A 25,263-nucleotide genomic window follows, 5' to 3' on the forward strand; every position below is an offset into this window, starting at 1 on the left:
AAGGCCTTATATTGATCTTATATTTTTTCTGTCATTAAAAGACAAACTGTCAAGGATCAAATGCTGTGAAAAGCCCAAATAAAAAAGAAATTATTTTGCTATTTTGCCTGCAGGACCATAGTTCAAAAAAATACATATGAGGAAATAGTAGTTAAAGCCTCGGATATTTATGAGGTGGTTGAGATGTGATTTTTATTTCATTTTTGAGAGGAAAATTATCTAAGATTCAGTAAATTTAGGGTCCGCCTTCTACTTTGTGTCTGAATTCCTGTGGCCTTGGAGAAATTGTAATTCAGTTATTAACTGTTTGTACTGCTATACCTACAGTCCCTACTGACCCCATGGGACTGTGCTGAGACCAAAGGCATATGGTCCCCACTGGCAAAGCAAAGCAGCTTTGGGCAGGAGGTTGAGTTAGAGCAGGCCTTTTTTCCCTTAGATTTCAAGGGAAATATCCACAAGTGCTACATGCAAAAGAAAATCATAAGAAGGAGAGAAGAGCTATCGTGGGGAAACGTTGCTCAAGGCAGCTCTTTGCGCCAAAGTTGTGTGGGGAGGAAAAGGTGCCTCCTTCAAATGGGACAGTTTTAAAAATTTCTTGAAAAGATACTAACTTTCAGAATTTGGGCCAAAATTCAGATGAAATAAAAAATTCATCTCAAGGTAGCGCTACTCATTGCAAATAGAATTTATCACTGATATAAAGTCTGTATCTTAATAAAGTAAAAGTAATGGAACATATTTGAAAATTATTTAACAGTCCTTCTCATGGGCTCAATTTCAATGAAATGTGAGCCGGCAGTAGTAAGTAAAGCCAGTGCTGAGGTGTGCTGAAGAATGTCTTCACACAGTCATTTGTATTGGAGATAACACTCAAAAAAAAGAGCACAAACCAAAAGAAATCTATTGTGCTGACTTTACTGGGAAAGTAGTTAGATTGACTGAACATTTTTAGAAACCTAACCCTGATTGCTACTGTACGTGTTGTTGCAGCTCCCAAATTATTTGCACATGTTAATAATTCATTTTTTCCACGATAGTATTACTTATTGTCTGGTAAGCATATAATTGATTCATTAAATTGTGTAGTTCCCTAAAGTTTGACCTCTATTGACATCTTTGAATGGGGCAAGCTATTTTAAAAGAGCAGAAACGTATCACAGCCAGCAGCCTTACACCAGTATAAATATTTTCTACTGTGCTAATGCTCAGAGTTCACTTTCTGGCAGCTTACCAAGAATTTTGCATAGGAATGCACTGAGCTGGAGACCCCTATCTAATAAATTTTATCTGACACACTCAAACATCCACTTTTATTACCATGTCTGATTTTCCCATGCTCATACAATTTAAAGCTACAGCTTCTCCCTTTCTCTTCTTTGAAGAAAGAGTAATATTTTCAAACAGAATGTCACAAGGGCACATTACCATGAGCACTTTCATCTGTGGAAGCTTAATACAAAAGAATGTATACTATATGTTCAAAAAAGTGCATTCTCCCACCGATCCCACCATCCTTCCACAAATGCCCTCCAAACAATGCAGAGAGGTAAAGCATATTTCTGTGACATTTGTACTGTTTATAGGCTGCAATTTTTTTCCAGTGCAGTATAACTGAGTCCTAGTCCTGATGTTCTCAAATCTATACATGAAGTGCAATAAATTCTGCAATATTTTGGAGGACTTTGCCCCTTCAGTGTGCTTTGTCCAGGGTCTAATTGCTGAGGATACATATCTAAAGTAAAAACACTATGTAAGATACCTATAACATTGCCATGATGAATTATCAACACTAGGGAACACAGGCCTTTGACCTCACTGCCTGTGGCATCCCTCAGCTGATGCAGGAACATGTCCGTATGTCTCTGTAGCAGCGAGGTGACATCCAGGAAGGGCACTGCTCGTAACCTGCAGCTCTCAGGGCCATCCTGCTAATGCATATCTTAGAGCCTGAAAAGTACAAGGGGGTCACAGTATTTGGAAACTGGATTGATATGAATCTTTTGCTGGTGGCTTAGGTGGAAATGAAGAACTGTCCCAGACAAGATTTTTAATGCAGTGATTAAATTGTTCCCTATTCCTGTGCTTATCAGTAACTTCCAGCTTTGCCTAATGTTCAAAATGTTGCTTGGTTTAAAGCTATAATTAAAAAAAAAAAAAAATTAAAATGCATGCAGGAAAGGAGTCACCTCAGTAAAAAGATTTCCACAGTCACTAACTTTTTTCCTCCTGGGCCACATGGAAATTCTTCTGAAGTCAGGGACACCCTGCATTGACTCCAATGAATCTTGCATTATCTCTCCATGATGTAAATTTACAACAAAGCAGAAAAGTCTGCCCTGAGCATTTGAAAGTGTAGTTTCTTCTAATGTAACATTTTAAGTTTTTTTCTCACCAAGAAAACTAAAGCTGACCCTTTATCTTTGAACAAAAGGTGAATGATGCAGAAACTCAGAGAATGGGTATTGTTCTTTTTAAATTTTCCACAGTGACAACTGTAGAAAAAGTAAAATAGTGAGTGAAAAGAGTTTCATTTTCTTAATTTTTTTCACTCAGAGGTTTTCTCCAAGATAGACAATTTTCAACTGAAATCCAATGACAAACAAAAAAATCCCCCAAAGCCACCTATGTTATCCCATTAAAAATATACTTAAAATAGGTTTTAAAGAGAAAAAGAACACTTTAGCTAAGTTCACATACAAGCATCTAGAGTTGCTTGATTTCAAATACCACTTTCATGTGCTCCCAACTTCGGTCCAAAACAGATATAAATGGGTATTTTTTGAAAATCTGTTTATTTGTCAATGGCTCAAAATATCAGCACATTACAATACCTGGGAAGCATTTATGCAGATTACAATATCCTTGCAAGTCAAGCCTGAAATACAATGTGAACAAAACCCATAAATAAGTATGCAAAAAGCCCTTTATTCATTTCATTTATTAAATTTCACTGTGGTGTGAGGCTGGTAACTTCTCTATAAAGCAGCTAATCTGAATTGACTACAGAGTCAGCTAATTTGCCCAGTAACACAGAGAAAAACCTCCTAAAAACCCTAACAGAGAGAATTACGTGCTGTTTAAGCTGTGATCCTGGAAGGACACACAGAGGTGTTCGGCTATAAACCATGACTATTTCCACCGCAGTCAGCACAGCCACTCATGCACGTGCTGAAGCGGAGCACAGGCATGGCAGAATTTGTCCTCTGGCGCTAATCTGCAGAATCACCAACAGCTTTGAAGCAGTCTGTGCAAAACCAGAAGGTTGGCAGCAGCAAAGGAGTGTTTCTGTGGCCAATGTCCTGCCTTACGCAGCAGCCTGCATGCAGTGTCTGGGAAAGGTGATGCCTCTAACACCGGCCCCCATTCTACCTACGCTCCCTCCTCCGGAGCAGCTGGCTACCATCTTGGGTAGTCTTATCTGCTGTGACTTGTCAAGCCAAAATATTTGTTTAAAAAAGGATCAAATATTCATAGCTCATTTGTGCATTCTTTTAAAAGGAGAAATGAGGCTTGTCATGGTAGATAAATGCCTAAGTACATGTGAGGAAAGGAAAGGAAGAGAAAGGAAAGGAGGGAGAGAGCATTTTTTGACGTGCAATATTTATATTTTTCTGCTCCTACTGTCTCCCTTCCTTTGCTCAGTGGCTTGATGCTGAGAGTTCGGGGAGGTTCAGCACGATTGCTGTAGCCGTGTGATCCAGAGCAACACTGCTAACCCAGTCTTGCCTCTGGATATTGTTGGTTTGTATTTTGCTAATTTTTAGAAGTGATTCAGGCAAGTTATTTCTTCCAGGAAAGCCCTAAACTAACACTGAATAAGCTTGTCAGTCAACACTTTCATATAAAAGCCGATGTGGAGCACAAAATGAGGATTTCATTAAGTAGGGCTTTGTTGACAGACCGGTTATTTTCTGTATGAGAAGAGTTGCAAGACAGATTTCCATTGGTTCTGGGTGAATAGAGAGACATTATAATTTTCCTCCCTCACTTCTGCAATAGCATTCTAAATATCTGACTTTTCTGAATGCAAAAAGGAAATGTTACAGTTGCTTTCTGCTCACCCCAAAGTCTTCATTCATCTTTGATCTCCATAGCCTTTGGTCTAGAGAGAAAAAATCAGTTCAGGATCATTAAGAAACTTTTTAAGGCTCTTATTCCAAATGTCTTCCCAAGAAAGAGAGCAATTAAGCCAGAATCACTTTGCTCTGCTACTGTAATGAGCACAAAAATAAAATCCTTAGAAACATGCAATAAACTAGTCATGCAAAAAATCAATTTTAACCTAGCTGTAACACATGTTAATTTTTGAGAGCAAAATACTGTATTTTCTCCCTAGCAGGCCCTTTTAATCATATTTTAGACAAACATGTTCATGGGAAAAATGTTCCTGAATCTCTCTTGCATGTCTCTCTCTTCTTTTCAGACGGGATGAAATCCAGTATGAAATCACAAAGGCCTGAAACAATGCATCTGGTGAAACAGGAATCCATGGCATGATCAACATACATTTTGTCTCTCAAAATACGGGCATTATTAGAGCTGAGATAGCAGAAGCTGCCAAGATTGTGAACGTTCCCTCAGAGATCTTAAACAAAAAAACACACAAGAAATCTAATTTTACAAAAATTTAACAAAAAATCAGAATGGCAGTTTAATGTTCCAGATGTTAGACACATTGAATCGAATAACAGATACAAGACAACAGGCTTTTCTGACTATACTATGTCATTTTGCAATACAAGCTTCAGTTACTTAAAACGTTGCCATTGATATCTGTTTGTGCTGGGTATGTGCATCAGGCTGAAAATTGGGGCAGGATTTGAATTCTCCTAAGCCCTTTTGGAAAATAAGGCTAAAGAAAGATATATTTTCAGCTGTAAGTGATTCTGGGGTATTTTCTTGTTATTGTTGGGTTTTTGTTCGGTTGTTTGGATTTTTTTCCAAGCTTGTGCTTAGAAGAAAATACTTAACTTTTGGCAAGGTGATGTCAGAGCTGTAGTGTAACCCACCCTCATTTTCCTGGGCCATAAGCCACTGGAAGCTTTGCATCTGCCCAGCAGAGACATAGATCTTAGCAATAAGACTCTCTGCAGAGTCTGTAGAGTCTGAGTGCACTTAAATTTCCTGTGGTTGCTACGAATGCCCAGGAAACGCATGCCCAGTTCCCAAGGAGAAAGTCCACAGCCTTCGTTCATGGCCAGGGCTACTTGGAGATGGTTTCTTTTCCTGGGGCTGTTACATCTGACTATGCTAGGGAAGTGTAACTGGCATGGGGCAACTGCAGGGCATCTTCACCATTTGTTAGAAGAAATGACTGGGGACGGCAAGGTTAGGTACTGGTTAAATTGAGAGATGCGCCCATCTAAGGGGCATAGCCAAGGCAAAGGAGCCAAGACATCTGTGATTTCACCCAGATCCATGGGGCAGATGAAAGGTCAAGAGGCAGAAACCAGGATGCAGGAGCAAGGACTGAGCAGATGACTCCAGAAAAAAACAAACCAAACATGGAAAAACGGTGTCCTGGTTTTGGCTGGAATAGAGTTGATTTTCTTCTTAGTAGCTGGTACAGTGCTGGGTTTTGGATTTAGTGTGAGAATTATGTTGATAACACACTGACATTGTAGTTGTTGCTAAGTAGTGCTTATCCTAAGTTGAGGACTTTTCAGTTTCCCATGCTCTGCCAGCAAGCAGGTGTACAAGAAGCTGGGAGGGAGCAGAGCCAGGACAGCTGACCCAAACTAGCCAAAGGGATTTTCCATACCGTAGAACATCATGCTGTGGATATAAACGAGGGAGAGTTGGCCGGGAGGGGCAGATCATTGCTCAGGCATCGGTCAGCAGGTGGTGAGCATTTGCATTGTTCATCACTCTTTTTTTTCCTTGGGTTTTATTTCTTTTTTTTTTTGCCCCTTTTTTTGTTATATTCCTTTTCATTACTATTATTATTATTATATTTTATTATTATTATTATTGTTAGTATTATATTTTATTTTACTTCAGTTATTAAACTGTTCTTATCTCAACCTACGAGTTTTACCTTTTTTTCCCGATTCTCCTCCCCATCCCACTGGGAGGGGGGAGAAGTGAGCGAGCGGCTGCGTGGTACTTAGTTGCTGGCTGGGGTTAAACGAAGACAAACAGTTTGGGAGTTTTCCTCCCATATTTAAAAAGTTGAGAAGCAAGGCAGCGAAGAAGGCTTTGAGGCTAGTCCCCAGCTGAACAGTTTTGTCAGGCTCCTTTCTGTTTAGGCGGTGGTCCACTGCTAGTCTTGAAGTCCAGGCAGAGATGGCATGCTGCCGCTTAGGCTACAATTGTATGGGAAGGACCCCAGAGTGAGGAGACCGCCCCAACTATCTTCTCACCAAGCTCCCTGAAAGCAGCGAAGAGGAGCAGCAAGGCTGTTGCATTTCATGCACTGTGCAAACCAGTAGCCCCACAGGGGGTCATTTAATTAAAGACTGTACCAAAATATATAGACACAAAGAGACCAAATTAGTGCAGAACACCATTGTTAGTGCTTCCCAGCTCTGGAGTATTTCTCTTTAATACCTTAAAAATGGCCTTATCAGTTGGGTGAATGTTTTTTGTAGTATAACACTGCTTTGTGCCTGCAAATAGACCCGTAGAGATGAGACCTACTTGAAGACCTTGCAGTGTCTCTGCAGGGCCAAAGAAAGCTGGGAAGGCAACCGAAACCCAGAAAGATTAGCTGGCTTTCTCAGTGGCACATAGCTGAGTGGTATCTCTGGGAGTGGTATCTCCCAAGTCTCTGTTCATGGCCTAATCCTGGAGCTTGACCACTGTTCATCACTTACTTACTTACAAAATGTGATGCTTTCAACATCTCTCTTCTTCAGGTGGGAGTTGCTGGGGTCTCAGCACATCCAAACATATACTCACTCACACCAGTGACCAGCTAATTTTTTAAAAAATCTTATCCATGTATTTTGAAGACCCAGTTCCTCCAAAACCTTAAACCCTTAGTTAGTCTCAGTTGAAATCAGCAGGACTATTTGTAAGTTCAAAGTTAAAGATATGCTTATTTTCCCCTAATGCACCTGGACTGTTCACATGCTTAAAATAAAGCATAGGAACAAGTGGTGGGGAATTGAGAACGCGGCTCACAGAAAAAAAGTTCAAGAGCCTTTGGGCTTCAGTTTGGGACTGAATTTCACAACAAGAGAAGGTAACTTCAAAGGCTGAGAGGTAATTATTTGTGTTTTGCAGAGACTAGGAAAAGTATGGAGGCTGAAGGTATAGGATGGCTGAAAGAGGATATAAAAGCAAGAGCAGAAATCACTGAGTGCTTTCAAAATGAATAGAAGCAGAGCTGAAGACCTGAAACAGCTGGAACATTTTATTCCGGAGATTTTGTTTTAAAGGAACAAGCACTGTTTGATTTGCAGTTGTTACTGCAAATAAACAGACTGAAAATGCACAAGCAACTTTTCTGTTGGTGGTGTTACTGCAGGACCCCCAGTGCAGAACATGGCTCTGGGGGGAGGAAGAGGTGGCTTGGCTCTGCCAGTGCCACCTTGCATGCAGCCGGCAAGACACTCCATTCCCTTGTTTGCCCATTTTGCCTATTTGCCTTCTGTGCAGCAGCTAGCACACAGGGCTCTCTGCAACCACTGTATAGCAAGTAGAATAAGAAGAATAATAAAGAATAATGATAAAGTTGCTACTGTGTAGCTCACATACACATCTGACGGAAGAGCTGTGAAGATGGAAGGACCCTGGGATTTCTACCCAAATCCTGAGCAGCCAAGCTGACTGCATTTATATCAGACTCTATAGGCTTTTTTGCTATTAAAAGATCCAAGATCCATGACATAGCACTGCTCCTTCTCTGCCTTGAAAGAGTGGGCTGTGCATGGCAAAAGTCCCACTTGTGTATTTATCCTTTTCAGTGCCAAATACACAGAATCTTCTTTTCTGATTTTCCAGTGATTATGCTATTGACTTGTTTAAAAAAAAAATTAGAACTTTTTATAGCAAATGGCTTTTGTCAGCAATCATAGAATCATAGAATGGTTTGGGTTGGAAGGGACCTTTGAAGATGATCTGGTTCCAACCTCCCTGCCATGGGCAGGGACACGTTCCACTAGATCAGGTTGCTCAAAGCCCCATCCAACCTGGCCTTGAACACTTCCAGGGAGGGGGCATCCACAGCTTCTCTGGGCGACCTGTTCCGGTGTCTCACTACCCTCACAGTAAAGAACTTCTTCCTTACATCTAATCTAAATCTACCCTCTTTCAGTTTAAAGCCGTTACCCCTTGTCCTATCATTACCTGCCCTTGTAAAAAATCCCTCTCTGGCTTTCTTGTAGGCCCCCTTTAGGTACTGGAAGGCCGCTATAAGGTCTCCCTGGAGCCTTCTCTTCTCCAGGCTGAACAACCCCAACTCTCTGGTCCTGTCTTCATAGGAGAGGTGCTCCATCCCTCTGATCATCTTCAAGGCCCTCCTCTGGACTCACTCCAACAGGTCCATGTCCTTCTTATGTTGGGGGCCCCAGTGTTGAACACGGTACTCCAGGTGGGGTCTCACAAGAGCGGAGTAGAGGGGCAGAACTACCTCCCTTGACCTGCTGGTTACACTTCTTTTGATGCAGCCCAGGATACAGTTGGCTTTCTGGGCTGCAAGTGCACATTGCTGGGCCATGTTGAGCTTCTCGTCAACCAACACCCCCAAGTCCTTCTCTGCAGAGCTGCTCTCAATCCACTCATCACCCAGCCTGTATTTGTGCTTGGGATTGCCCTGACCAATGTGCAGAACCTTGCACTTGGCCTTGTTGAACTTGTTGAACTTGTTGAATCATTGATACCTTTACAATTTTGCATTCTTGTTTTTTATTTTTGTAATATTTTTAAATTTCATTTTAACTTATGATATGGCAAATTGTTCACCAGATGTGAAGGAACCTTGAGGAATAACATTATTGTTATTGTTGTTATTGTTATTAATCATGGCCATGAGTAAAAAAAAGAAAAGCAGTCTTCAGTTTTACTGCAGTGGAGAATTTGGAAAGACAGTGGCATAATTCATTCCAGTTAGATCAATCACCCCCTTCCTATCTCTGTTATTCAGCCTATTAGGCAGTGGTTCTGGTTCAGACAGATAAAATATTTCAGGGCCAGATTCAATCTCAGCTTCACAGCTGTGTTCCTAAAATGTGCGACTATTTGATGTGTCTCAGGTGCGTATTGAGAAACCATAATGTTTCCACTGCCTATCCGATTGCCATCTTCTTCAGTCTGATGACCCACCTGCACTCCCCCTGTGCAATGTCTGTTGTTCATGTAGATGGAATTGCGAAGGGGCAGAGGCAGGGCAGGGTACAACTGACCGGACAGGAATGCCTCCTCTCTTGCATCTTTTTTAAATGAGTTGCCAACCAGGGCGTCTCTAGGTACGGAAATTTTCTAGCAACATTCAGTTAAGCTCGATTCAAGGCTGCAAAGCCCACTATTTATGGAGGGCATGTGTCCTTCTGGAGGGTTTCTTGAGTCCCTAAGTTAAAAAACAAGATGGCATAAGAAGGGAAGGAGGCTAGGTGGGAGACAAATATAAAAGTAAAGGCACTTACCCACATTTGGTAACATACATGAGACAGCATAGAAATTTAATCCATAAAAGAACAATGTTTCAGTTAGCATGAGATTTAAGGAGACTTTTTAAAATTTTTTTTTGCCAGACACCTACTTTGGCAGCTTCAGCAACACAGTGGTTCCTTTGGCAGCTCTGCAGTGAGCTGTATCCTGCTGTGGCATGGTTATCCACAGGGTCCACACTCTCTGTCAGAGACCTTTGTTGCACAATGACGCATTTTGTACTTTTTACATCCTGAGAAGCCAGCAAGTAACTTGTCTCTTATCAAACTCAGAAGCTTACTGAAGGCTCAGCTACTGATGCAAAACTAACTTAAATTTATTCTTCTGCCCTCTGTACAACTGTGGTAGTAATTATCAATGTTCTTGGAAGGTTTGCTTTTGATGCATCTTTTTCTTTTAACATAGTAGGAGATATGAATAATATGGATCTTACTGATGTCAGTGGAAATATTTTACATTCAATGCAAAACAACTCCCAGGATCAAGACCACACTGAGGCAAAGAAGTGCTTTAAGGTATGAAGAGGAGTTGCAGGATTGGTCTCACATCTGTTACATACTCTGGGACCCTGTCCTGGTTTCGGCTTGGACAGAGTTAACTTTCTTTTTAGTAGCTGGTACAGTGCTGGGTTTTGGATTTAGTGTGAGAATGATGTTGATAACACTCCGATGTTTTAGTTGTTGCTAAGTAGCGCTTATCTTAAGCCAAGGACTTTTCAGTCTCCCGTGCTCTGCCAGCAAGCAGGTGTGCAAGAAGCTGGGAGGGAGCAGAGCCGGGGCAGCTGACCCAAACTAGCCAAAGGGGTATTCCATACCATGGAACATCATGCCCAGTGTATAAACAGGGGGGAGTTGGCTGGGTGGCGCAGATCGCGGCTCGGGAACTAACCGGGCATTGGTCAGCGGGTGGTGAGCAATTGCATTGTGCATCACTGTTTTTTTTTTCCCTTCCCCCCCTTCCTTTTTTGTTATATTCCTTATCATTACTGTTATTATTATTATATTTCATTATTACTATTGTTAGTATTATATTTTACTTTAGTTATTAAACTGTTCTTATGTCAACCCACGAGTTTTACTTTTTTTTCTCTTTCCTCCTCCTCACCCCACTGGGAGGGGGAAGGGGGAAATGGCTGCGTGGTGCTTAGTTGCTGGCTGGGGTTAAACCACGACAGACCCTCAAATGAAAAATTATACATAAGCAGTATAACACATATGGATACCCACCATCAGCCTTACTGGTTAGATAAGTGAGACCAAAACCATGGAAGGCCAGATTGACCAGAAAAGTGGGTCACAAGAAGTGAAATTAGCAGTCAGAGCTGACACAGGAGAAGTGATGACATTTCTGTAACTAAGCCACCAACATCAGCTCTGCATGGGTGCAACAGAGAGGCTAGCTCTTTGCTTTTAGACATGTGCTTTTTCCACCATTACCTGGATGGCATTTAAAACAGCAGCTATCTTCTCCAGAAGTGTCTTGCTCATTAAATTATATGCATATCCCAATTAGAGCTTCCTAGACCTCATGAGACGGAACATGATACCCCCTGGTGTCCTCTAGGGACTCCATGATGCTGATTAGTTTGACTGAGGGTAGGAGATACGCAGACTCACTAACATGAAATCATGAAATAGAAAAGTGCCTAGGACAGGTGGCTGCGGACTCCTGGCCATTGGTTCACCCCCGGTCAGGCCCTGCTTGAGTGGGCTTTCTGTGCGGTGTTGGTGAACCACTTTCTCCCTGCAGTGATGGCTGTTGAATGGAGGATGCCCTGGCTTCATCCCAGCCTCCTGGGAAGTGAGACTTGGGAGACTTGTCTCACTCCCTCCCCTCATCCTGTGCTTCAGGTCTGGCATTTCCATCAGGTATGATGTACCTTGGTCTAGATGTGTGTCCCTTAGTCTAGCACTGTTTGGAGGAGTTGATTCCTTATCTATCTACTGGGAGAATTGCCTTAATTTACATTGGCATGCTGCACTGTCCCCTAGGGACTGTGAGGAAGCCAGGTTTCATGCCAGTGGAAGAATAAGTGAACTGGGATTCAGTTTTCAGTCAAATATATATATATTTTTTTTTGTAATGCAGATTACTTTACCAGGTTCTGCAGTGACATTGCTGCTCCTTCAGGCCAAGTGTCAGCTTGGAACAAGAAGCATGGAGCCAGCATAAAGCCTTTATTTTCCAAATGTTCAGTGAATGCTTTTATGGATATTATTATTAATAATGATATGAAAACTAATTTTGTGTTTTCATTCAAAATGTTGGAATGAAAATGGTGACTGATTTCTTATTTCACTAAAGTCTGTGTTGCATCCATAAGAATAACCATAGTAGATATCACACTATGTATAATGTCCTAGCAACATTATACCATGATCAGTTTCTGTAAAATCATGTCAAGGAATAATTACAAGTTTGTGGATTACTTTACTTTCACAGTTTGGTAGTTTTACCTGGCTAAAGGGCTAATAACTGCTCTATGAGTTATACCATCTCAAGGATAAATTTATGATAAATCTTTTCCAGTAACAATACTTCCAAGTTTGTTAGGCATTGAAAAGTCAAAAGGAAGAAAAAGAAAGATCCAAAAATGGCCTCAAGTTCTAGTATGTTTTCTGTGTGGTGTCTGCAGTGCCAATCTTTCTTTGAGCAAAGCGTTGATCTGGAATTGCCAGTGACAGCCTCCTGCACAGCACAGGTACAGACATCAAAGAGCAGGCTGTGCTGCAATTGCACTGCCTTAGTGCACAGCCAAGAGGTTTTTGAGTTAGGACACTCCACTCACTCAGGAAAAAAAAAAACAGATGTATTGCAAGCAGCTATTAGTACAAAAGCATTTTGCTTTCTGAGCCTACCCTCAAAAATATTCTGACTGAATTTGTTTTTATAGAAAGCTTCTCAGAAATTGTGGTTGATTACACTCTCAGACTAGCTTATTAGAAGGACTGTCTGAAATCAGTACTCTGACTTACAATATAAAGGAACAATATGTTATTTTGTAAGGAAAAATTGCTGGAGTGGGATGTGGTTTGCTTACCCTCTTAGTTCTTTCATACGATGCTAGCTTGTTATTATATGTTGACAGAGTGAAAGCTAAGGAATTTATCTTCAAACACAAGCCTTGTTTTCTTAGAACCTATTTCCAAAAGCCTAGTAAACCTATTTGGCAAATTACTGTAATTATTTTTTCATTCCCTTGTCCATAGCGGGAAGTACAAGTGTGCAGCGTAATTACAAAGGGATTTGTCCACTGCGTAACTTGAGCAAATGTCCCATCTGTATTTTCCCCTCAGATGTAGACATTTCAGGTTTAAGCCAGTTAAACAGAGGGAAAATTGTGCCTGTTGCAGAGTGCATTGATTACAGAGTTACTGAGACAGTGGGAAGTTTCACAGGTGCGATGGTCCCCATAAATTATCTGTTTCTCAGTAAAATGAAAAAAAATAATTTGTAATTCTTTCCTGAGGACCAACACATTTTCTTCAGTAGCAGTGAAGGGGCACTAAATGTGCCTCAAATACTGATAAGGCATTGTATAAAAGTGACTGATAGCCTTCAAAATAAGGCATGCTTGAGAGGTATGTGACCAAAAATAAGTTCAGTGCCTTATGTGAACAATGATGGAAGTGCATACCATTTTTTACGGCGACTTTAAGGATGATCGCTCTGTTTCCTCGAAATTCCTTCAGTTTGCCAGTGTCAGGACACCGGTCTCAATGAGGAAGCGTAGGCCTTGGTGAAGCGGTTAAATAAACATATCGTTATTGTCCAGCTTTAGAAGAGGATATTAGATTACATACCAGGAGAGTGGGCCATGCCTGTCTTCAGTGTTAAAGTACGTCTGAGTCTCCATTTTCCTGTAGCACTGGGTTCAGTTTTGATTACCTACAGCCCCCAAGTTTGGTTTATTTGTCTAAGCGTTATTCCAATATAAACTCACTGAGATCAGCTCTGCCCTCGGTCCCATGAAGGCAACTCAGTGGGAAACGTGACTCAAGCGATCAAGGACAGAGTGAATCCATTACCATTTTCTGAGGTATCCGTGTGTTTATTTTTACACTTAGATTTTTTAAAATCCTTTCAAATAGGATCAGCAGTTTTTATAATGGGAACACCAATTATAACGCAGGTGATTGAAAATTTAATAAGCTTTCACATGAGCAGTGGCAGCTCTAATGGTTTTTAGCTGGTGAGGATCTTAACAGAGGATGTTGTATTAGATACATGTGTGCATATGCGTATAAAAATATGGAGGTTTAACAAAATGGTACAAAACAAGAATAGTATTGGTTATTCATTATCAAGATATAACAAGAATATTAGATATTTTTATGTTGGAAAATAGAGATAAATGGCCGTTATCTTGTAAAGGACCTTATAACTTTCTCCCATATGCCACTTCCTCATGGTCAGTCCAGGTTGCCCCATACCTGACTCTGTGAGCTTGGTAGCACCAGTGAAATCCCCACGGGGACTGCTGCAAGGGTGGGCTATACCTACCGTCCTCGTATGCCTACTGTCCTTATGGTGCTGGGCTTGGTGCCCCAACACGTGCCCTGCCAGGAGATCCTGGCACCAGAGGGGTCAAACTGGGTGTGAAGAAAGCAAGAGAGAGAATCCATGGGGGAACGTGGATGAGGGGAACAAAGAGCAATTCTGGGGTCAGCGTGAATTTGGCATGGTGGCCGAAGGGAGGGCTGGGGCAGAAGAGGGAAGAAGAGGCAAGAGGATGAGTTTGCAAGCTCGGTCAGGGCTGGGTGATGGATTACTGGAAGAAAAATAAAGGAAAGGCAGAAATGGAGTGGGAAGAAAATGTGACCCAGGAAAAAGAGGAGAGAGAAGAGACGGTGGGCAGAAAACACAGGTGATCAAAGAGACTGTGGGAACAGAGAGGGAAGGCGAGGGGATGGGAAAGCATGAGAAGAGAAAAGGAAGGTAGGAAGAAGATGGTGGCTAGAAGGAGGGAATCAAATGACCAAGAGAAATAATGTATATGACCGTGGTGGAAGGGCCTCAGATAAGCACAGCAGCAATGCCAATGTGAGATTAAAAGAAAAAAGTAACAAAAAAATATTCTTCAGTATTTAATTCCATGATTGGCTTTAGCTATCAAATGACAGAAAACAGCTGCATTTCATAAAGCAACAACTGGGCTGCAGTTGTAACCTAATCCTTGCATTTGACACTTAGAAAAAAAATATTTTCCCTGCACATGTGATCCAGTTATATGACTAGTACCACACCGATGAAATCAGTGAAGTTGTAAACTAAAAGTTGTTAATAGCTTCTTTTGTCTTCATGTTTTTCCCTTGTATCTTTTGATCAAAGAGAGAAAGGATGGGTTTTAAAAGGCTGGGCATTGTCTTTCTGAGTTGATTTAACCTAGTTTGCTTGTCCCCCACCCACAAATGTATGTATCATTGAAAAATAAAACCTTTACAAAAAAGATCAACTAAGGAATGAAAAGAAGCAGCAGGTGAAGATAAATATTAACCAGTAGCTAAATGGTTAAACTATTTTTTCAAGAGCTTAAAACTTAAGAGCTTGTGTACAGGAATGTGAAATCTGAAAATATTTTAGCAAAGCAGTTAGCGAAGTTCTTTAGATATGCTCATCCACTCCTTCTGTCACTTGCCCAGTGTACTAAAGCTAATATTATCTCACTGAAATGGCAGTATTTCTTATGTATAATCCTAAAGATAAAGTCCTTGCTGAGGAAGACATGTAAATTAATGAGCTGTTCTGTTTTTTTCAGAACAGCTAATGCAGGACATTCAATGACATTGTATGCATTTATGGTGGAGCTTTTCAACCCCACTCATTTTGCAAAGACTGTATGAAGGAGCACAGAGAGCTGCAGTGGATTTAGGAGCAGCGGGCTGCTGCCCGCAGCCGTTTTGCAGGGTGCAGGACAGAAATGGAAGGAGAAAATGTGTCCAGTGACAACACATGTACCTTGCTACCTTGTAAATCTCTGGAGTTCGCTTTTAGAAAACACATCATGTGCTAAATTGCAAACCTACAAAATAGAACGCATTTAAGTTATTGTGGTCTTATCTGAAAAAATCCAGACAATAAATTGAATGGATCTCAGTTTATCTTTTTTCTGGCCGAAAGATTAAACCAGCTCTGAACCTGCAACTTCAAGGATACTAAATATTTCCTACCTGATATTAAGGCCACTTAGCCAGAAGATTGCAGAAGGTCCTTTGCTAGTTTTTATACCCTCTCCATTTTTTCTCCTTTTAAGTAGTAACCTAGGAAAATTTATATTGGTGTGAATTAAAATGGATCAGTTAAACCACACCACACATTTGAGAAGAATTAAAATGGCCATAATATCATAGAGTTCACTCGCACTATTTTAGCTACAAGGCAGATACCTTTTTGATGGTTCACCCCCTAGCTTCAGTTGTCCAGAGCAGTTAAAATATTGCAGTGTACTGTACCTCTCACCCAGCCTGCAAGCCCAGATTCCTTCCTAAATCCCTATGGCGAGGAGCCCCAGCCCTGAAAGAAGGGAAAGCTTAAATCAGTGTGCCACTTCATAGGCTCAAGAAATAAATCCATTGGAAAGCAGGAGTCATTAATTCTGATGCTCATGGAATTGCATGTTTACCTGTGAAAACTTTTTTAATCTGACATCCTTAAATTACTTCAGCTCCTACTTTGTCCCAAATGAAATCAGGTTTTATGAAAAATTCTGCAGGTGATTAATTGGTTTCAAAGCCTTCCGAATACACTCAGCATTTCCACTGATATTAGTCTTCTTTTCACAGGAGAGAAATGAGGTTACTGGAAAGCATATTATACCAGCCTACTTCTTCTGGATTAAACGTGCTTGAAATAAATGTCATTCCTTTTCCCAGTCTACAGTTTATCATTTCAGAGTGAGAAAACTTATTATCTTCATTTTATCACTGTGTTGTGTAACATTTTTCCATGTTATTGTACAAAAAATTATTTGACATATTAAAACTGGAAATATACTGCTCAGAGACCAAACTCTGTTACACACACACTGCAATTACGTGCAACTTTATTAGGCATTTCACCAGCAGTATCTAAAGGACTTGGAGCCTCATTAAATAAAGGATTTAGGTGCCTAAAGAGACATCTATCTCCTTTTGTGGGATTTGGCAAACTAGGTTCAAATCTGCAATCCAACCTGTCGTGCTCAGCTTCTACCCATCCTTGTATTCACTAGACTCCGAAGGCACCAAAGGATTTGACCTTGCAGCTCTTTAATTGCTTAGAGCTGTTGTTCTGGGCATTACAGGAACTGACCTATTTCCGATAGGGCTGAATGGCTTTGCATCTAGCTCACACCTACCAAAATGATTTCATTCCAGAAACTGCAAGTGAAACTCCTCTTATGTAACTTTAGACACCTACCATGCAGAAGAAGGGCTGAGCAGTTAACCTAGGCTATCTCCGCAGCTAATGTGGAGAAGCAGGCACTTTCAGAGAGCCTTCCCTCTGATCTATTTCAGTTGTCTGCATTAGGATGCAAGTTGTTGCAATTACTCCAGTCATGATACAGGCTGTCTAGGAAGGCTGTTTCAGATTTAGATATCTGCACTGTAATATTCAGATGAATCCCCAAGTAGGTGTTCCCCCCATTTTACATGGCATGGTGGGATATTGTAATAGACATCTCCATGGAAGCTGAGAACAAGGGGCACATTGAAGTGGTGCAGGGCTCTGCAGTACAGACATGTCAGTTCAGCAGAATTACCTTGTGTACTTGACCACATAAACGCAATCATACTAATGCCCATCCTGGTAGTACCTCAGGGATTTATGTGTTCTGCAGTGTATTACGAGTATATATATAGCATATTAATATAGTGTATTATGCACTATGTAAGTCCCCTACTAGGCCTGGCACAGCAGAAAAGCTCAAAATGTATTCAGCACACTGAAAGGATGAATCACCTTATGAAATGCACTTACTAATGATTTTGACAAAAGTGTGGTCTCAGCCTCTTTTCCTGTCATTACAGCCTATGTGGTAAGAGTGAGGGGAAAGCCTGAGAGCCTGGGCCACCTTTCCCTTTCCCAGAAGGGATCCATGGGGGAAGCTGCCGGCAGGAGCCTTTCTGTGCTGCAAAGACTGCGAGAGCCCTGGTCCAGAAGGGGTGCAAGCAAGAGCCTGACTCTGCAGCTTGGCACTTGCTGGAGCATGAGTCCTGGGCCCTGGCCAACCATAGCTGGAGCACACGGACAGAGCTCGGGTCCCAAATCCTGCGTCCTTGTACTGGAACTGGGAATATTGAGAACAACATGGAGATCATGGAGATTCAATGGACCATAAAAAATTACCCTCCAGCATTAGGAAAGCTAACATACTCATTTAGCCACCCTATTATCAGTAAGCCAAGGAAATGTGGTATTAAGGACACAAATACACAGTGCATTTAACACCGTTCAGTAATGATGGAACAGGAGAAACCTGTTCTCTTCAAAGATCTTCTATGCCCTTTTGTCTTTTGTAGCGCTGAATAGGAAGACTGGCTCAACAATTCACATCCCAGCACCACACCGGTGTGCTCAGTTATAACATGAGGAATATGTTCTGGTCTCACAGAAAGAGATCTTACAGGAAAACTCATTAGAAAAGTAATCTGTTATAGATACGGCATTAAAATATACTTATATTCTTAGGGTCCTAGCCAGTACATGAGAATTTATTTTAGTACAGCTGTAACTAAATTTAATGCCCCAATAGATAGTGAATGCTGACTGCCAGGAAAAACAAAACTGTTGCATGATTGCACATTTTCAGGTGAAGGTTTGTTTAAGGCAACATGGCACCATACATCTTTATTAGATCATCACAGGTGACTTGAGGAGAACTCAGGACTAGATCCAAAGACAGTGTAGGTGGACAGACCTCCCAGAAAATCAGTGGAGGTCTTCTTGTTCATCACAAATTATCTGGCCCAGTGAAACCACACTCCACTTTATTCTGTGATGCTGCTTCATGAGTTTGTTCTGCTTCTTTGGAAAGAGGTGCCATAGCTTGGCTGTGAAGTGAGTGAGAAAGTAGGTGTTAAGTTCAACATGTATGGGAACTCTCAGAGACTTGTCTTTCCTTGACCAGGTGTGAAGGTCTGCAGGTCTACCTCTCTAGCCTCTTTCTCCTGGACATATTGCAGTTAATAGCACACAAGAAACAATTCAGCTGCAAGTTTCAGCAGGTTTTAAATATTGCTAAGTGTTTTTTGTTAATTTCCCATAATATTTTCACACTATAAAAGGATTTTCTTTTTTATTGTAACACATTATTGCACACTGCATGCTCATAATTACCTAATATTTCCCTGCTCTATAGATTTCTCTTGATTGTTAATATTAAAAGGCTTATTAAGATCCTCTCTATCAGCTTATGGTATGCATATATACTTAAAGGGTTGGCAAACTTGGCATAGGATAAATGTCACTTTTAAAATATGTTACAGACAGAGTAAAGTGGAGGTTAAAAAAATAGAGATTAGAGTGTTGAGTAAATGTCATGACTGCCAGAATCAATTGAAAATGAGCATTCTCGCTGGCCTTAGTTGGAATGAAAAGAGACTTCTCCTCCCCCAAGCCCGGTCCCAGAGGAGTACAATCAGGATGGTACTAATGAGCAGAAAACTCACAAGGTAGGGGTGATGTTTCCTTCAGAAACACTATATGCATTGGTGCCCTGAGCCCCCTAAGGACCTAAAATCTGTTATTGTTCCTCCTGGGAGGTCCGTTTACACTTAACACACATCTGGCTTAATTAGGTTGACAGCTGCTGCAGGTACTATTGGACAAGGTCCAGGCATCAGAGTGCATTAGCATTTGTTTAATGGTTTAACCTTTCATAATCTGATCTCCACTGCGTAAATGAACCAGAGAGATATCTTTTATTACTTGTTAATGTGTGTTGTGTATGTATGCACATACGCACACTCACGCAAACGTGCAAGCAATCCACATCAAATGTGTCCCACCGTGCATTGAAAATAAAAATTTTTTCCAACTGTAAACTTTTTATTAAATAAATCCAGCTCCAAATTAAGCAAAAATTAACAAGATTAATAGTGAAGACAGCAGCAATCACACTGTTTATAAAGACAGAAGAAAACTCAATTCCTTTCACGTACAGAAAGCAGCCACCACATACAACCAAATTTTGTATACCTATGATTTTCATGTTTTAGTTAAAGAGAAACAAACCAGGACAGAGATAAAGGGATTATAGTTTTTGCTGCCTACATAAATGAAGCCAACATAGAAGGTGGTCCAGCGCAGACTCATGTTTGGCAATAAAACTCACGTTCTTCATATTTTTAAACAGATCCAAAGAACAAAATATGCCTGATTCTGCCCCCAATTAAAAGCAGAGTAATTCATTCAAAGTCACTGGAAAGAATCTGTTTTTACACTTGTACCTGAAGGAAGAATATGGCTCAAATGATTAGTTATGTATGTGCTCTGTTTTCTCAAGAGAACCCTTTCCCCGTATCCACGGAAAGCATTTTTTTCACTTTTAAATATTCTTTTATGTCTAATTGGCTTCTTTCCACAGTAACTCCCTGTAAAAATAGTCTTTGGCAAGGCAGCCAGCTTCAGCACAAGCCCAAACCTTATTGTATCATTGAAAGCAAAACCAAACCCAAAGGCACATTTCCAACTCCAATCTGCTTTCTTTATACACCGATGTGCTTGGTTACCTGACAAATTATTGTTCACCTTTCTAGTGACTCCCGAACTGCAATACTCCAGGTGCTTGGAGACTTTAAACATCACAAGAAAGAAAATCTTTGTATAGTGAAGAATCCCATTTAAATGTGAATAAACCAAGGCCTTCAGAATTTTCTCTTTCAGTGTATGGCCTTAGCTTGCCACGGCCTTAGTATGCATCAGATCTTCTCAGTGGCTTGCTCCAGATAGAGGAGAGCAGCCTTCTGCACTTGCCATGTAATGAGATATTTCTTTGGCAGAGGTACTCCAGTTTTGTGCTGCATTTCTGAGGAGCAGAGGTTTGAGCTCTGCTACAGAACTCATTCCAGGGCTAGACCCTTATTTTAAGAGATGCGTTTGGATTTTTTTGCCCTTGTGTGACATTTTGTCATTGTCTGTCCTCTGTGGGACTCTCTCAGGTTGTAATGTGTCTTGGTGAAGCAGCTTAGGGTACCAGCATCACACAATAGTGAGTGCATGTGGAAATGTGATTTGAAACAGTCCATATATTGAATGTCTTTGACTTCCCTATTTCAGGGCAAGAGCATAGAGACCACATTCTGCAATCTCATGCATAGCAGGTTTTCACACTCTAATTCCCTTTCAGAAGGGCATTTTCTTCTCTGTTTAAGTGAGTAAACTTCTTTATGAGCAGAGTAAACAAAGCTTTAATGAGAATATTGTGGTTATTGACTGGATCAGGGTTTCAGGCCCATTACGCAGCTGCTGTCCAAGCATCTTTGGTGCTTATAGCACTTGTTATTTCATGTGTAAACTCTCTAAAGCCATCTCTAAATCATGCAATAGAGTTTGGTACACAGACTCTTGTGCTAGCAGAGTAATGGCTATGTTGGAAAATCCACGCTGGGGCACGTCAGCCCCTGAGGACCTAATGGAAGATCTATCACGATGTACCCTTGCTCAGTTCCAGCAAATGTCACATATTTACATTACGGGGGCAGGGGGGGGGAAGAGCAACTAATGCAGCATGAGGGAAAAAAGAGAGAGACTTGAGGAACATAATGGGACCTTGAATCTTTTGGGAAAAGTTAAAAGACAAAAAAAAATATGTAGTAGCCTTTTGTTTCCTGGATCACACAAGTCTTGCCAAACATATGTTTGGAAAAAATAGGCACAGGATTTTCCCTGGTCACATCCACAGAAAGTCATCTGCTGGAAGTGATACAGTTCTGATGCATAATGTAGTTTCCTATATAATTTAATATCCTTTGTGCCAGCATACTTGAAGGAAGTTTTGGGGAATCTTTTTGTCTCCATTAAACAATGCCCAGTTCCACAGGAAATATAATACCTTTAGGACTCATCATGGTCTCCTGCTGAACCTGTCTGCTAGTATGACAGCTTAAAATTAACTTTCCACAGGTAGAAGTAAAAAGGTGTTGCTGAATGTTAACGAAAAACAAAGAAAAATGGAGTTGGATGGCACAGTTTGATAACATTTGGCCTCCATAGCTTTGTGCTCAGGCGAAGTTCTGCAGGAAATTGATTTGGGACTTTTTAAATGCTTAAAATTAGCTACATACTTAAACACTTTGCTGAATTGCTGCCTCACCCCGGAGAGAAAACAGCTCACTGTAATCTCATTGGTATCAGATTTCCATTCTCAGCCTCCCTGAAAAATCAATGTACGGCATGAAAATCAATCCCTACTCAAAATGTGACTAAAAATGTTTTAATTTTTGAAGAAAGGTTGCTTCTAAGAAGATAAAATCCAACTACACCATGAGGCAGCCAAAGTATAATCCTACAATACATCTCTATGTCTGATTGTTTACCTTGGTTTGTGTTGTGTGCTTCTGCTTATGTTCCTGGATGATTTTTGGAAGAGGTTTCTGGAGGGGTTCTGTACCTTTTATCTCCTAATATGTGCTGTTGTGTGCATTTACTACAATTAATAACAGCAACAACAACAGTTTTTAGATTGTTTTTAAAGGGGGAATGAATCATTGCCTATGGTTTGCAAGTGGAGAAATGGAGGTACAGAGAGCTGAAAGTAGTGTGACTAAGAGCCACGGCTGGTAGATGAAGGAGGGAGACAGAACCAGGTCTCCTGACGCCAGGTCTAGTGTTTGAAGTACACTGTATTTCATTAGAAATCCTGGAAATCACTACGAGATGTCATTAACTTCAGTTGGTTGTATATTTTACCAAGGAAATACACCACCTTGAGATAAACAGTCTATGTCTCTGCCATCACACCAACACCTTGATTTTGTGTGCTAAGTCTTTTCTTCTGATCAAGGCCAGTCATTTTGGAGAGCAAACAGTGGCTGGGGACACCATGAGGGGCCGAATCATTTCAGCAGCTGTGCTCAGTTCACTTATCTGTGGGAAAACACAAAAATCCATGTAGGGTACTCTTCCACTTTATGGTAAAGATTGCAAAGCTATTCCAAGTGTCCCTCCAAAATAAATCTCAACTGTGACCATAAAAGTTGAAGCAAGTGTATGGCATAACTGAACAATTTTTTAGTCATAAAATTGAAGCTTGTTCCTCTTCTTCAAGTCATGGCTTTTGCCTGTGGGCTGGCAGCTTCAAGAGAAAGAGAGTCTAAATTCAGGTAGAAAACTCTATGAAGTAAGAAAAAAATGAGAAATGGAGAAAAGACTGGATGTGTGGTGCAAAGGAGAAGGAAGACTTGAAAATGATCCCAGAGTATAAAGACCTGCAAAACAAAAAGGATTATGGCATTTTGAGAAGTACCTTCTGGAGAGGAAGGATGTATTTAAGGGACACAACCTTACAGTTCTTGTAAACACTTTTCTAATAAGACATTTTTCTCTGTTAAGGTTGCTAGTTGGCTGCCTCAGTGACCAAGAGCAAGAGTCCTGGACTGTTGGTGTAAACCAGATTAGAGACCCTCCTCATTTTTTAAATGGAAACCAGATGGCAGGTTTGAAAATCTCAGTCATGGACTGGCTCTCTCCCCAAATATTTAAAATATTACATTAAATATCTCTAAGGGAAAGTTAATAATGAAGATGGTGCACTGTATTGAATAAAAATGATGTTAAGTATTTCCTGTTACTAAAATCGCTTTGTATACTAGTGGGATTATGTTGAAAATGCAGTTCTAGTATTAGCAAGATATGTGGTGTTATGAAATCAAGTAATTTTGCGTAAAACCAGCATATGACTGTAAGTTGTGATTCAGTTGCAACAGTTTGACACCTGCCTGAGGACTATGGGGTTAGCGAGTCAAATTATGAATTCCTCCTGCCTAAGGGAGTCACCAAACGTTATCCATCTAACCAGCACACCTCTGGAGAACAAATATAACAATAAATGTTTCTACTACGTGGTGGCTTTTGTACTGGGAGGGCGAAGGAGATTCAGCTGTCTGCTGACTTTATGGGGAAATGTGGTGCAGAGGGGGAAGGGTTGTTATAAATCATTAGTTGAGACTAATGCCCTGTGTCAGTGCCATCCCACAGGCAATCCTCCTCAGTTGTGTCTGTTGCCAGTCTCTGGGTGAAACAAAATTACTGAAAAAAGCATTTAAAAACCCATAGTATTTAAGTAAAAGAAAAACAAATAAGTGCTTTTCCCTAAGAACTAATTTTAGGCTTTGAGCTAAAATACTCCACTATTGAACTTAACTGCTTTCACTTTACCAAGATCAACCACTAAGCTTTAGACAAGTGATAAATTAGATGTGCTCGTATGCTGCCTCAGCCCACCACAGTGACATGAGATCTCGGCTAGCTCTTCCCACAACCCACACTGCAATTTCTAAACTATAAACTAAGGCAAGGAGTCCTCAAAACGCTGCCTTTCCCCATCAATCTATAGGTCTGTGTGGGCAAGCGAGGGTGTGAAGGAGATGATACAATTTTTAACACCAGGAATGGTGGAAAGTTGAAATTCTTGCTACTGTTTCCCATTTTCAGCTTCAATGAAAAGGCTTCATGGAGAAGGGTTCTTACCACATGAAGGCAACCATGTCTTATAGCTGTCCCTTATCAGCCTCCTGCAAGATTAGCAGGCTTGCTGAGGCAGTCCTGTGCTCCTTCTGCCCGTCCTCAGCAGCTGGCATGGGGCAGAAAAGGGGGATTGCAGAGGGATCTGATTTTTGTATTGAGGCTATCACCACACACTTTAGTTAAGTGAACAAACTGGAGGGAACCTTTTTTTTTTTTCTCCTGAGATACGATGGCCTGTGCACGCTCTCTCTATCTAAAGGCGGTAATGGCAACTTCTCTTGTTCTGGACCTCTGGCTGTTACTGTGGTTCAGATTTTTCATTACTGAGGTTAGTGCTTCAGAGCAAAAATTACCATCTACAGTCAGAAAAAAATAGAAGACATTCTTCTGTCCATCATGAAACACGGTCACAGTCAAATATGAACTTGGAAATTCAATTCCCTCCAATTTAAAGGTGAAGCTTAGGAAAATAATGCTATTGGATCTCAAAATCAAAAAAAAAAAACCCAACAAAACAAAACGCTGTAAATATCTGGAGAGTGATGTGTTTAGTGGACCACTGTTTTTTGTTTTGTTTTAGTCTTTCTTCCTGCAGTGGAGGAGAGCACAGTATGTGGTGGAATGAAGTCTCCTGATCTCTTCATTGCACTGGGAAGCTACACCTTCTATACATTGAGTCAAGCCCAGAACCTAAACCTGTGTAGCTCATTCAGCAAAGAGGGGACTACAGATATGGTGGCAGCTACACAGCCTTTGATCCACCCAGGCTTGCTGTGACACAGGCCACAAGGGTACAGTGAAAAAGCAACAGTCAACACTCATATATTCATTCATGTCTCTCTATGTTGTTAGACATTGTCTAACGTCGTTAGACATGAATATTCATTCATGTCTGTGTTCTCTCTCTACATTGTTAGACAGGAATATTTAAGAGGGATATAGGGGTTTTTATCATCCTCCAAGATTTCCAGTGAAGTATAA

The 25,263-nt window shown here is 40.8% G+C and overlaps 1 protein-coding gene across 1 annotated transcript in view; it reads right to left on the minus strand.

Annotated features, from left to right (window-relative positions):
* Positions 1–2,390: 2,390 nt before the first annotated feature.
* The window catches only part of MIPEP (mitochondrial intermediate peptidase), a 659,177-nt gene continuing 636,304 nt past the window's right edge, over positions 2,391–25,263 (minus strand). The window contains exon 20 of the transcript XR_007767749.1: positions 2,391–2,403. The gene's annotated coding sequence lies outside the window, so the exon portion shown is untranslated. The remainder of the gene's footprint in view (positions 2,404–25,263) is intronic.

This window comes from Gymnogyps californianus, chromosome 1 (assembly GCF_018139145.2).
Source record: "Gymnogyps californianus isolate 813 chromosome 1, ASM1813914v2, whole genome shotgun sequence".
Taxonomy (NCBI): domain Eukaryota; kingdom Metazoa; phylum Chordata; class Aves; order Accipitriformes; family Cathartidae; genus Gymnogyps; species Gymnogyps californianus.